The 13333-nt window shown below is 48.8% G+C and overlaps 1 pseudogene; it reads left to right on the top strand.

Moving 5' to 3' along the window:
* Window positions 1-1428: 1428 nt before the first annotated feature.
* On the top strand, window positions 1429-12663 carry LOC130265991 (tubulin-specific chaperone C-like; annotated as a pseudogene).
* Window positions 12664-13333: the final 670 nt, after the last annotated feature.

Raw genomic sequence — 13333 nt, 5'->3', positions numbered from 1 at the left:
GGGGAAGCCAGGCTCTCTGCTGTGGGACACTGCTCTGCATCTCCTCTGCTCCAGCCTCCTACCACTGTGGAGGAACAGGTCGCCACTCACTGTTTGAATCCTGGTGGTCAGCTGTGGTCTCAGTGGTAGGAGGCTACCCCCTTATCTCTGCCTGAGAGTTCCTGATTCAAAAATTATAATAATTGGGAGGGAGAGGACTTACATTCTCTATTTCAAAGAGGAGCTTCTGCCTTTATTGGCAGACATCTGTCCTTCAAAGCAGGACAGATTTTGGCGAACCAGATGTGGGGCAGAGGGCATTGAGAGGAGGGTTAAGACAGGAATAACAGCTCTTGAGTTACCTAAGATTTCGTGTGCTAAGTGGCAACATGTTGCCCAGTTTAATCTGGCTTGGGTTCCATGTGATCACAGATATCTCTCTCCCATTTGCATGACCTTATTTGTATATGGGCTCCCTCACCAAAATTACTGTAGCTATTATCTGATTCATTTGGTGGGTTGATTATGTCAGGAATTAATGGTTTTTTAATTTTTTCAGGAAGTGGCCACATGGATCCAGAGCTATCGTAATCTGTGTGTTTCTGGGGTTACTTCAATAATGATACCTACTGTGAGGAAGTGAATTCAGAGGAATTCTTCTCCCAACACATCACCCAGTTGTTTGAGGCTACTCCACCAGTTTTCAAGGAGTTCAGATCCACTTTAAATGCTAATGATATCATACAGTGGCTAGTGTTGCTGATATGCCTGTTTTATTTGGCATTTAGAGATATGGGAATATTGGCCTGGATAACAACCCTGATACCTATCCCAGGGAATAGAGGTGCTGCCTCAGAGCCTGACCTTACCCCAGGGACTAGGGATGCTTCCCCAAAGCCTGATCCTGCCACAGAGCCCATCACATAAAGGAACCACTGAGAGTGGGTGGGGGTTGTCGTGTAGGAGATAGGCCAGATGTTGAAGGAGCACTTTTCCCCAGCTGGTGAGAAACCCTCCCACTGCCCTAAACAGGGAGAGTCAGATGGTGCTGCAGTGGAACACACGAATGTTACATCTGTCCAGGTACCAGCTGGATCACAGGAGCAGCCACAGCCAGCAGCAGTTGCCCCTGTGGAAACTAGAAAGTCTAAGATTAAAACAAGGCACCTAGATAATGAGGATCAGACAGGAGGGTCCTCAAAACCACCAAGAGAGCCAGAGGTTGAGATTCTCACAGAGTCCCTCTCATACGACAGTCTCCATAATCTGCGTAAAGACATTGCATGGCGGGGCCGTGAGGCTTTTACAACCTGGTTACTTTGGATCTGGGACCTTATGGGAACAAGTGTACAACTAGATGGTACTGAGGCCAGGAATTTGGGATCCTTGACTCAGGACTCAGGTGTGGACCATATATACTTAAAGAAGCAAGGCATCATTTCCGTCAGGATGGCTTTTAATGAGTGTAAGAGAGAAGTTTGTCAATAAACAGAGAATGCAGGAGCACCACCATAGAATGTGATGGAAGACTCTTGAGGAAGGGATCCAGCAGCTGAGAGAAGTGGCAGTATTGGAGGTACTCTTTGGGAGGGATGGACAGCATGACAATGACCCTGACAATCTCAGGTGCATAACAGCAGATGTTGTGGATTTCGGCAACCCTGGGGCATCTCAATATACCAACTTCATTGCAATGATTAATGCTGATAACCACCGAGAGACAATGGGTCCTGTTGCCAACAAGCTCAGAAATTTTGGGAGTATGGTGAATGGCCCAATGCAGGCCAATGTCTCTGCTGTGGCCAAGGACGACGAAGAGGAGGTGAAGGGAATGAGAGGGTTGAGAGGCAAGGTGAGGGAGATGAGAGAAAAGATGAAGAAATCAGTGCAGCACCAGTGCGAGTCACAGGCCCCAAATCTAGAGCCCTACACCCCCCAGCTAGGGAGAGAGGGTACACCCCACGAGCTAACCTGTGGTTCTTCCTGTGAGACCATGGGGAAGACATGGAAAAATGGGATGGGAAACCTACTTCTGTCCTGGCAGCACAGGTGCATCAACTCAGGGAGGGAAATGCTAACCGAGGGAGCCACACTAAAGTGAAGGTAGCCTCAACCTCCCATGATCAAGGTGCAGGGTATTACAGAAGGGAGGATGATCTGTTGGATCCCCAGGAAGGGACCTCGACTATGTATGCACAGGAAAGGAATAATAACCAGGGCTAGAGGGGCCCTGCCTCTTGCAAGGGAGAGACATGGGATAACAGAGTCTATTGGATAGTGTGGGTGCGATGGCACATGAGAGCCACAGAAACATAGAGTGTTAGTTGATACTGGTTCACAATGCATCCTGATACCATCAGAACATGTGGGGAAAGAACCTGTTTCCATTGTTGGGGTGACAGGGGGATCACAGGAACTGACTTTGCTGGAAGCTGAGGTGAGCCTGACAGGGAAGGGGTGGCGGAAACATCCTATTGTAACTGGCCCAGTGGCACCACGCATTATAGGCATAGATTTCCTCCATAATGGCTATTACGAAGACCCAAAGGGGTTCAGGTGGGCTTTTGGAATAGTTGCTGTAGAGAGCATTAAGCAGTTGAACACCTTGCCTGGACTGTCAGAAAATCCATCTGCAGTAGGACTCCTGAAAGTGACAGAGCAACAGGTACCAATTGCCACCTTGACAGTGCACCACTGGTAGTACCGGACAAATTGAGATGCTGTGATCCCCATCCACATGATGATCCGTGAGTTGGAGAGCCAAGGGGTGATCAGTAAAACCCACTCACCCTTCAACAGTCCATCTGGCCTGTGTGCAAATCTGATGGAGAATGGAAATTGACTGTACACTATCGTGCATTGAATGAAGTGATTCCACCACTGAGCACTGCCGTGCCAGACATGCTGAAACTCCAGTACGAGCTGGAGTCCAAGGCAGCAAAGTGGTGTGCCACCATTGACATTGCCCATGCATTTTTCTCCATTCTTTTGGCAGCAGAGTGCAGGCCTCAGTTTGCTTTCACCTGGAGGGGCGTGCAGTACACCTGGAACCGACTGCCCCAGGGGTGGAAACACAGCCCCACCATCTGCCATGGACTGATCCAGGCTGCACTGGAAAAGTGAGAGGCTCCAGAATATTTCAGTACATCGATCACATCATTGTGTGTGGGAAAATGGCAATGGAGGTATTTGAGAAAGGAAAGAAGATCATCCAGATTTTGCTGGGAGCCGGCTTCGTCATTAAAAAAGAGAAAAGTCTAAGGACCTACCTGAGAGATCCAGTTCCTGGGAGTGAAGTGGCAAGATGGACAGCACCAGATCCCCACTGAGGTCATCAATAAGATCATGGCAATGTCTCCACCAACAAGCATAAAGGAAACATAAGCTTTCCTAGGTGCCATAGGCTTTTGGAGAATGCACATCCCTGAGTACAGCCAGACTGTAAGCCCTCTCTACCTGGTCACCCACAAGTCGAACGATTTCCACTGGGGCCCTGAACAACAGCAAGCCTTCACCTAGGTCAAACAGGACATTGCTCATGCGGTAGCCCTTGGCCCAGTCAGGACGGGACAAGAGGAAAGGAATGTGCTTTACTCTGCAGCTGGGAACCATGGTCTGTCCTGGAGCCTTCGGCAGAAGGTGCCTGGTGAGACTTGAGGCCAACCTCCAGGATCCTGGAGCAGAAATTACAAAGGGTCTGAAGCCAATTACACTGCCCCAGAGAAGGAAATCTTGGCTGCCTATGAAGGAGTTCAAGCTGCCTCAGAGGTGATTGGCATGGAAGCACAGCTTCTCCTGGCACCCCGACTGCTAGTGCTGGGGTGGATGTTCAAAGGAAAGGTTCCCTCTGCCCACCACGCTACCAATGCCACATGGAGCAAGTGGATTGCACTCATTACGCAGCACGCCCATATTGGCAACCCAAATCGCCCTGGGATTTTGGAGATAATTACAAACTGGCCAGAAGGTGAAGATTTTGGTCTCGCTGACGAAGAGGAGCAAGAAGAAGTGACCCGGGCCGAAGAAGCTCCACCATACAACCAATTGCCAACAGATGAAACACGCTATGCTCTTTTCACCAACGGTTCCTGACGCATCGTAGGGATGAACTGGAAGTAGAAAGCAGCTGTATGGAGCCCCACATGACAGGTTGCACAGCCTACCAAAGGAGTAGGTGGATCAAGCCAATTTGCTTAGCTCAAAGCTGTTCAGCTGGCTTTGGACATTGCTGAGAGAGAGAAATGGCCAAAGCTCTACCTTTACACTGATTCATGGATGGTAGCCAATACTCTGTGGGGTTGGCTGGAAAGGTGGACAAAGGCTAACTGGAAATGTATAGGAAAAGCAATCTGGGCTGCTGATGAGTGGAAAGACATTGCCACTCAGGTAGAGAAGCTACCTGTGAAAGTCCATCATGTGGATGCCCATGTTCCCAAGAGTTCGGCTACTGGAGAACACCAACACAACGAGCAGGTAGATCAGGCTGCACAGATAGAGGCGTATTGGGGGTTGAGTGTTTTCCTATTACTGTGTCAATTTGGGTAATTTTTCCCATTGTCATGCCAATGGAGCTGGCCGGTCGCACCGCGGATCTTTGACGGCTCTGGACGGGAGGGGTGGGTGGGATCGGCTTGGAGGGGGGTGCTCGTGCTTCTGGAGGGGACTCATGTTTCCGGCGAGCTGGGAGGAGGAGACCCCTGGTCTTGGAGCCACGTGGCCGAAGGCAGGAGAGCCAGACCCTCTGCGATCACCTGCCCTGCATCTGCCCTGCCGCAGCCTCCAGCCTCTGCGGACACAGCAAATCACCCGGACACCAACAGTGAGCGAGTAGCTGCCCGCTCCAGCCCGCTCCCCACTGAGACCGGCCCAGCCGCTGCCGCCTCTTCCCGCCTCCGCTCCCGCCGAGAGAGAGCGTGCTCACAGCTAAAGAAAGGACTGGAACTGAGTAATCTGTTCTGTTTTGTTAGTAATTTTAACAACTGCTGTTGTTTCTGCTGGTACAGTTAGATATATTAGTAAAAGAGCTGTTATTCCTACTCCCTTATCTCTGCCTCAGAGTCCTTGATTCAAACGTTTATAATATTTGGGGGGGAGTGGAATTCGGGTCTCTGTTTCAAAGGAAAACTTCTGCCTTTACTGGCAGACACCTGTCCTTTAAACCAGGACAAGGTGTCAAAGAGAGACTTAGATTGGCAACATATCCTGGGTTGACGTTATGGGTCTTGTATGCCCTATTGTGTCTTCTGTTTATGCCTGATATTATGTTCTGTGCTTTCAGGACTGACTCTGAAAAGGAAGGTTTGTTTTGTCTGGTTATCAGCCAGCTCACCTCCCCCATGGTCTGTGCTTAGGAGAGTCTAGGCTGGCTTGCTTGCTTGCTTTTTGCTTTTGCTTATTAGCTAGTTTACCTAGGCAGTCCAATTTCTTTCCCTGGACTGTTTTTTTTTCTTTCTTTCTTTCCTATTCCTGAATACCATCTGAACCTCTTCCGGACCAGGACCTGGGAAACACCAAGGAACACCGTGAGTCTGCATTTTGTGATCTGCAGCAGTCATCCCCAGCACTGGAGACCAATAACTGGCCGACCACTCGCAGGAGAGACTTTCTGACTTTGTCATCCTCTCAGAGTGGTGAAAGAGATTTGTGTCATCTGGGGCTGTTCTTTTTTTTTTTTATTTATTTTTTTTTTTCTTGTGTTGGGGAGTGTTTTGTTTGTTAAATAAAAAGGTTTTTTCACTTTTTTCTGAGGAAATTCTTCCGGAACCCGGTCGTGGGGGTTTATTTTCTGGGGGCTCCTTCCGGAGGTTTTCCCCAAATTTACCCTAAACCAGAACAAATATCTTGGTGCCCAATGTGGGGCTCGAGAAGGTGGAAAAATCTTTTTTATTAATAATATTTTGTTTCCAATTACTGGCTATGTTGTTTGAACTCATAATGTCTCTTGGGGTGGAGGTCTGCATGTGTTTCTGGTCCCTAGGGTTTTTTGAGGTCTTAATACCTCTGTGGTCCCTAGGTTTATTTTCTTATCCAGAAATAGTTCTGGTATTGTCCCTTACACATAGTTTCTGTAGTAGAGTGGCACCAACCAAAATATCCATTGGGCTGGGTTTGGTTGTAATGGCTTGCAGGAGGTTTATAAAGATGCTGGAATCTGTTCCAGGAATTTATGGTTCATGGTTATGGTTGTGTACCCACTTTGTTAGAGGAGAAGCAGGGGATGAGGCTTTTCAGCCTTTGTTTTCCTTCTTCTCCTCTGAATTTGTTACATCCCTATTAGAGAATATTCAATTTCCCCTGAATGTTAGGGAAATCATCTTTCTGGTGTTTAATCTAGTAAGCTTTCTTGATACAGTCTGCAGTTTCTATAGAATGAGAGCTGAGATTTCTAGAGGGGCTGATGAGACTCCTGACTTAGGAATAGAGCCAATTGTGAAGAATCCTGAGCGGTGTGGGAAATGGGAGGATATGGGCCAAATCTTAAAGGAAATTTCTGACCCTATAGTCTGGGACTTTCCATGTGAACAAATTCAAAACCCAGCTGAGGTGGCAAAGTACCTGAAAGAGAAGTGCCATGATAACTCTAAGGAGAAAAAGATCATTGCAGTGAGCTGGGCCCTGGCATATGCTTATCGCACCCTGCTAGATACTGTAGGACCACAAACAGAGGAAAGGGAACAGGGAGATAAATTAGCTACTATCCCAGTCACTCAGGCTGCAGCCAACACCCCAGGCTCGAGGCCAGCAGCTAAACCAGACAGTAAGCCTCAATCAATGGCTGTTGCTACTAGCATGGAAAGTGGAAAGTGCACAGAAATGACCGACTGACCAGTGGATGCCAATGATGATGATGATGCAGGAGAAGGACCCTCAACGCCTCCTGACATAAAACCAGGAGTCAAAGCAACTGGTACAAGATTAGAGGCCAATACTGAGTCCTTTTCCCTAAAGGACCTTCGGGTCTAAGAAAGGATTACACTCGACGACCTGATGAGTCTATAATTAATTGGTTGGTCTGTCTTTGGGATGCTGCAGGTGAACTTACAATTCTGGAGGGCACTGAAGCGAGGCATTTGGGGTCCCTGTCACATGATCCTGTCATTGACCAAGGAATGATGAGGGGGGCTAACCCTCACGGCCTCTGGGCACAGGTCCTGGACAGTGTAGCACAAAGATACCTGTGTGCAGATGATCTTTGTATGCAGCAGACACACTGGAAGGCTATAGAACAAGGGATCCAATGCCTGAGAGAAATGTCAGTGGCAGAGATTATCCTCTCAGATGACATAACAACTAGGAATCGGGACTTGGTACCATGTACATCTGTGATGTGGCGAAAACTTGTGCAACTTGGGCCACATGAATACGCTTCTGCTTTAGCAATAATGAAGCAGGATGATATATGAGACTGTGCTCAATATGGCAAAGAAGCTCCAAGCATATGCAGATGCTCTACATGGCCCAAGACATGCCAGAATTGCAGCTGTGGAAACACGTCTGCAGAAATTAGAAGACAAGATAGAAGGGAATCATAAGAGACTCAGGGAGGAGATTAAAGAGGACCTCCTCCAAATCTCGGCTGTACAAATTACAGGCCCTGGTATCCAACGCAGACGTTTCCCTGATGGGGAGAGAAGGTACACCCAACGAGCTGAGCTGTAGTTCTTCCTGCATGATCGTGGAGAAAACATGAGGAGATGGGATGGAAAATCTACTGCTGCTCTGGCACAACGGGTGCATGAATTGAAAGAAGGCAAGACTCAAAGAGGAAGTTCCACCAAAAGGAGAGCAGCTCCTGTTGCCTGTAGCCAAAGTGCCAAGTATGATGACGACTAAGACGTGCAATCCCCTTGAAGGAACCTCTAAGACATATGCCCAAGTAAAGAAGGATAAACAGGCTTAGAGAGGCCCAGCCTCTAGCCAGGGAGAGGCGAGAGAAAATCGTGTTTTCTGGACTGTGTGGATTCATTGGCCTGGCATATCGGAACCACAAAAGTATAAAGCTTTGGTTGATACTGGTGCACAATGTACATTAGTCCCATTAAGATATGTGAAGGCAGAATCTGTCTCTATCGCTGGCGTGACAGGTGGATCACAGGACTTTACCTTGGTGGAAGCTGATGTGAGTCTGACTGGAAAGGAATGGGAAAAACACCCTATTGTGACTGGCCCAGAGGCCTCATGCATTTTGGGCATAGATTACCTCCAAATGGGATATTTTAAAGATCCAAAAGGACTCAGGTGGGCATTTGGGATAGCAGCTGTGGTGACAGAGGGCATCCAGCAATTGAACACCTCGCCTGGACTGTCCGAGAATCCAACTAGAGTAGGACTTCTGAAGGGAGAAGAGCAAAAGGTACCAATTGCCACTTCAACAGTGCATCATCGACAATATAGAACAACTCGAGATGCGGTAGTTCCCATCCATAAGATGATCCGAGAGCTGAAGAGCCAAGGGGTGGTCAGCAAAACTCACTCACCCTTCAACAGCCCCATCTGGCCTGTGCGTAAATCTGAAGGAGAATGGAGATTAACAGTGGACTACCGTGCATTGAATGAAGTGACTCCACCACTTAGTGCTGCTGTGCCAGACATGCTGGAACTGCAGTATGAGCTGGAGTCCAAGGCAGCAAAGTGGTACACCACTATTGATATCGCCAATGCATTTTTCTCCATTCCTCTGGCAGCGGAATGCAGGCCTCTGTTTGCCTTTACATGGAGGGGTGTGCAGTATACCTGGAACTGACTGCCCCAGGGGTGGAAACACAGTCCTACCATTTGCCATGGACTGATCCAGACTACACTAGAAAAGGGTGAGGCTCCAGAACATTTACAATATATTGATGATATTATTGTTTGGGGGAACACAGCAGCAGAAGTGTTTGAGAAAGGAGAGAAAATCATCCAAATCCTCCTGGAAAACTGCTTCGCCATCAAGAAGAGTAAAGTTAAGGGACCTGCTCGGGAGATCCAGTTCCTGGGAGTGGAGTGGCAAGATGGACGGCATTTGATTCCTATTGATGTCATCAACAAAATCGCAGATATGTCCTCACCAACCAACAAGAAGGAGATACAAGCTTTCTTAGGTGCCATAGGTTTTTGGAGGATGCACATTCCTGAGTACAGTCAGATTGTGAGCCCTCTTTACCTGGTCAGCTGCAAGAAGAACAATTTCCATTGGGGCCCTGAGCAGTGACAAGGTTTTGCCCAGATAAAGCAGGAAATTGCTCATGACGTAGCCCTTGGCCCAGTCAGGACAGGACCAGATGTGAAGAACCTGCTCTACTCTGCAGCTGGGAACCATGGTTCGTCCTGGAGCCTTTGGCAGAAGGTGCCTGATGAGACTCGAGGCCGACCCCTGGGATTCTGGAGTCGGAGCTACAGAGGGTCTGAAGGTAACTACACCCCAAGACAGAACAAAATCTTGGCCTCCTACAAAGGAGTCCAAGCCTCCTCAGAGGTGATTGGTACAGAAGCACAACTCCTCCTGGCACCCTGACTACCAGTGCTAGGGTGGATGTTCAGAGGAAAGGTTCCCTCCACCCACCATGCCACCAGTGTTACATGGAGCAAGTGGATTGCCCTCACTATACAGCGCGCCCGGATTGGAAAACTGAATTGCTTTGGGATTTTGGAAGTAATTACAAATTGGCCTGAAGGTGAAAGTTTTGGTGTCACAGATAAGGAACAAGAACCAATGACATGGGCTGAAGAAGCTCCACCATACAACCAACTGCCAGCAGAGGAAACATGTTATGCTCTATTCACCGACGATTCCTGTTGCATCGTAGGGATGAATCGGAGGTGGAAAGCAGCTGTATGGAGCCCCACACAATGGGTCGTAGAGGCCACTGAAGGAGAGGGTGGATCAAGTCAATTTGCTGAGTTCAAGCCATTCAGCTGACCCTATACATTGCAGAAAGAGAGAAGTGGCCAAAGCTCTATTTGTACACTGATTCCTGGATGATAGCCAATGCTCTGTGGGGATGGATGGAGAGATGGAAAGAGGCAAACTGGCAGCGTAGAGGAAAACCAATTTGGGCTGCTGAAGAATGGGAAGATATTGTTACCGGCTTAGAGAAACTACCTGTGAAGGCTCGCCATGTAGATGCCCATGTCCCCAGAAGTAGAGATAATGAAGAGCAGCAAAATAATCAGCAAGTAGATCAGGCTGCAAAGATAGGGGTGTTGAAGATAGACCTTGATTGGGAACACAAGGGAGAGTTATTCCTAGCACAATGGGCCCATGATGATGCCTTAAGATCCGAGTTTTCTGTTCTGCTTGGGTATGATTTCCGTTGTGCTTTAGGGTGATAAAGGTGAAATAGTCTGATACCAGCTATGGACTCAAGAACAGGTTCTTCAGATTCCAGGCCCAAAGTATAAACAACGTGAGAAGAGGAGGGCAGGCCAGCCAGGAGAAGAGGAGGAGGACACCTTACAATTTGAGACTATTAATTGGATGGTTGACTCCTGTATGTAAATGGACTGAAGTTTATAAAAATGTGAAATCATATGACCAAGCCCTCTTTTGCATCCACCTTGGAGCCACTGGGGCAGGGCAGGGGCCACGCTGTGGCACTGTTGCTGCCAGGGTGTGGCCTTTGAAGGCTTTTCAATAAATACCTATTTATTTCCCCTAACTCTGTGTGATCTCTGTTCCAGGTCCTAAAGGCAAAAGTTTTTGGTGAGCCAGGCAGGAGAGGAGGCATCTGGAAAAATCCCTGGACTGAGGCCAGCAGCTCTGGAAAGGCCCAGCAGAGGTCCAGAGATATCAGAGCCAAGAATCCTGGGAACAGAGATGTGTGAGTGACGGAATAAAAGGTATTCTGTTAGTTTAGCATCTGGGTTAGGTGCTTATAGGATTTGTAATTTGTAATTTTGTAAAGTGTGTATTTGTTCTGGAGAACCTCAGAACAACAATCCTGCTCCTTATCTGTAAGAAGGACTGCCTTCATAAAGAGCAGGTTTTAATTGCAGTGGTCTTGGCTTGAAGCCAAAGAGTGGTACAGTTAATTAGTGTCTGTGCTGTGGCTTAGAGGGTCGTGGTTTCAAATCCTGACTGTTTGTTTTGTGCTTTGCTGTATATTTCAGGATATCAGAATGGGTTGCACATCCTCTTCTGAATCTGATAATAATAGTATTCCAAGAGATAGCCCTTTGGGGCAAATATTGAAAAGCTGGGCAAATCTGATTGGAGTCCGAGCTTTCAAAACCTAAACTTATTAGACTCTCGGAAAAAATTTGGCCCGTGTATGAATTAGATAATGGATAATAAGATAATAGATAAATAAGTTTGGAAGTTTAAATCGCAAATTAATATTAATTTTAATATCCCAACTACGTACAGATAAATTTTTTTAAGAGCTAAAATATGCCCGGCTTTTCCTGATATTGGCATGTGAGCTGGACTGGGAAATGGAGAAAGAGCATATATTAGTGTTAAAGGGTAAAAAGAAGGAGCCAACTTTCAGTAGTTTACGTAAAAATCCAGAGGAAGCAGAGAAAGCAGATTTGGACCTGGTTGCGCCTGCCATGAAAGCAGAATCGGTCCCAGCTGTGCTGGCCATGGGCTCGGGCCGGGGCACGGCCCCTCCCCCTGCAGGTCCGCAAAGGGGGAAAGGGGGGGCGCGGCTCAGGCAGGGCCCCAGTCAGTGAAAGAGGAGGAAAGCAAGCCCTGGCAGCCATGCACACTGCCCTCGCTGCCGTCTGCAGCAACTCCTCCTGCAGCCCCGCAGAGCGGGATACGGCTCAGGCAGGGCCCCGGTCAGTGAAGCAGGAGGAAGGTGGGCCCTGGCAGCCATGCACACTGCCCGAGCTGCCGTCCCCGGCACCGCCCACGGGGCGTTGGGAAAGAGGGAAGAGATAACCAGTGTGTGCAGCCCTCGGTGCCGCCCTGAGGGACAAGGCCTTTTACGAAGAAGACGGAGAGGGAACCGCCCATAGGAGAGGTGGCAGCTCCTCTGCTCTTAGGCTTGATAGCTACGTGGCAACCCCAAAGGCCAGGGCACGGCCCCTCCTCCCGCAGCCCCGCAAAGGGGAAAAAGGAGGGGGAGCATGGGAAACAGGGTGACAAGAGGGAGTGAAATGGAAGCGGCTGCAGCCGAAGAAGAAATTCGTCTTTTGAGTCCCCAAGAAAGAAGCGGCCCCGAGCGGTGCCCCACGCCCCGCCGAGCTCGCCACGCCCAGCCCTGGCCTCGGCAAGGGCGAATTGGGTGGGCCGCCGTTGTGCAGGTTAAGTGGTGCTCAAGACAGAGAGCTAAAGCTGCTGCAGCGGGGCGTGCTGCTGTCGGAGCTGCGTGGCTGCCGGGTGCGGCTCCGCAGCAACCCCAACACGCTGCAGGTGCGCGACTGCCACGGATACCCAGCGCTCTGCGGGCCCGTGTCCACCTCCGTGCGGGTGGACGGCTGCAGCGACTGCCCGTGCGCGCTGACCGGTTAGCAGCTCCCCACCCACCGCACCCACCGCACTACCCACTGCTGGGTCTGTGTGCAAGTCACCAGCCGGGCCATCATCGAAGCCTGTCCCAAGGTCTCCTTCGCGCCCTACTTCCAGAGTTACCCTGGTATTGAGTTGTCTGGGCTCAGCAGAAACAAAACAGTAACAACTGGAACCTGGTGGGGGACATTGACTGGCTAACTCATCCACAAACTCTGGGACTTAATCCCCAATATGTAATTAAATAATTCTACTTTATATTTAAATTTAGAACTATAATATATGGCTAGATTTTTTGGTTAAAGAATACCTGTCAAATATTGTTTACTGGTCTTGCACAAGTTGCTGCCCTGCCATAATCTGTAGGTATCACTCTGAAATTTGCCAATTTCTGAAAGACTTTATTGTGAGTTCTAACTTATTGAAGTGAAGCAAAGGCCACTGGTACACGAACGACAGTAAGCCTCTGTTAGAGCTGTTGTGCTGCTTTCACTCACCCAGGCAGACTAAATTAGTTACAGTGAAGCTGCCCTGTGCTATGGGCTGTTGATCGGCCTCCCCTCCTCTCCTGGGAGCAATCTGGAAAGAGGGGTACGAAAAGGGTCAGAGCCAGAGCTCAGAGCCAGCACTGAAACAAAATGAGCCTAAGAGGGAGTGCACAGAGACTCAGGGTTTGTGGGGTACTGTCAGTTCTCCCCCGATCTGTCAAATAGAGCAACACTGCAGACTCAGGCAGGAGGTATTTATGCGCAGCAACTTTATGAGAGTAAACATAGTGGACGTGTCTCATCTCATCAGATAAACATTAGATCCTGCAGTTTGTAAGATGTTTCTGTGCTGTAGATATGGATGTATGTTTGAGGTGAGCACCTAAATCTGCTGGTGTTTGCAGTAGCTCTGGATCCCATCTGAGGTGCT

This window comes from Oenanthe melanoleuca, unplaced genomic scaffold, assembly GCF_029582105.1.
Source record: "Oenanthe melanoleuca isolate GR-GAL-2019-014 unplaced genomic scaffold, OMel1.0 S001, whole genome shotgun sequence".
In the NCBI taxonomy this organism is placed as follows: domain Eukaryota; kingdom Metazoa; phylum Chordata; class Aves; order Passeriformes; family Muscicapidae; genus Oenanthe; species Oenanthe melanoleuca.
This window is presented reverse-complemented; position numbering and strand designations above follow the sequence as displayed.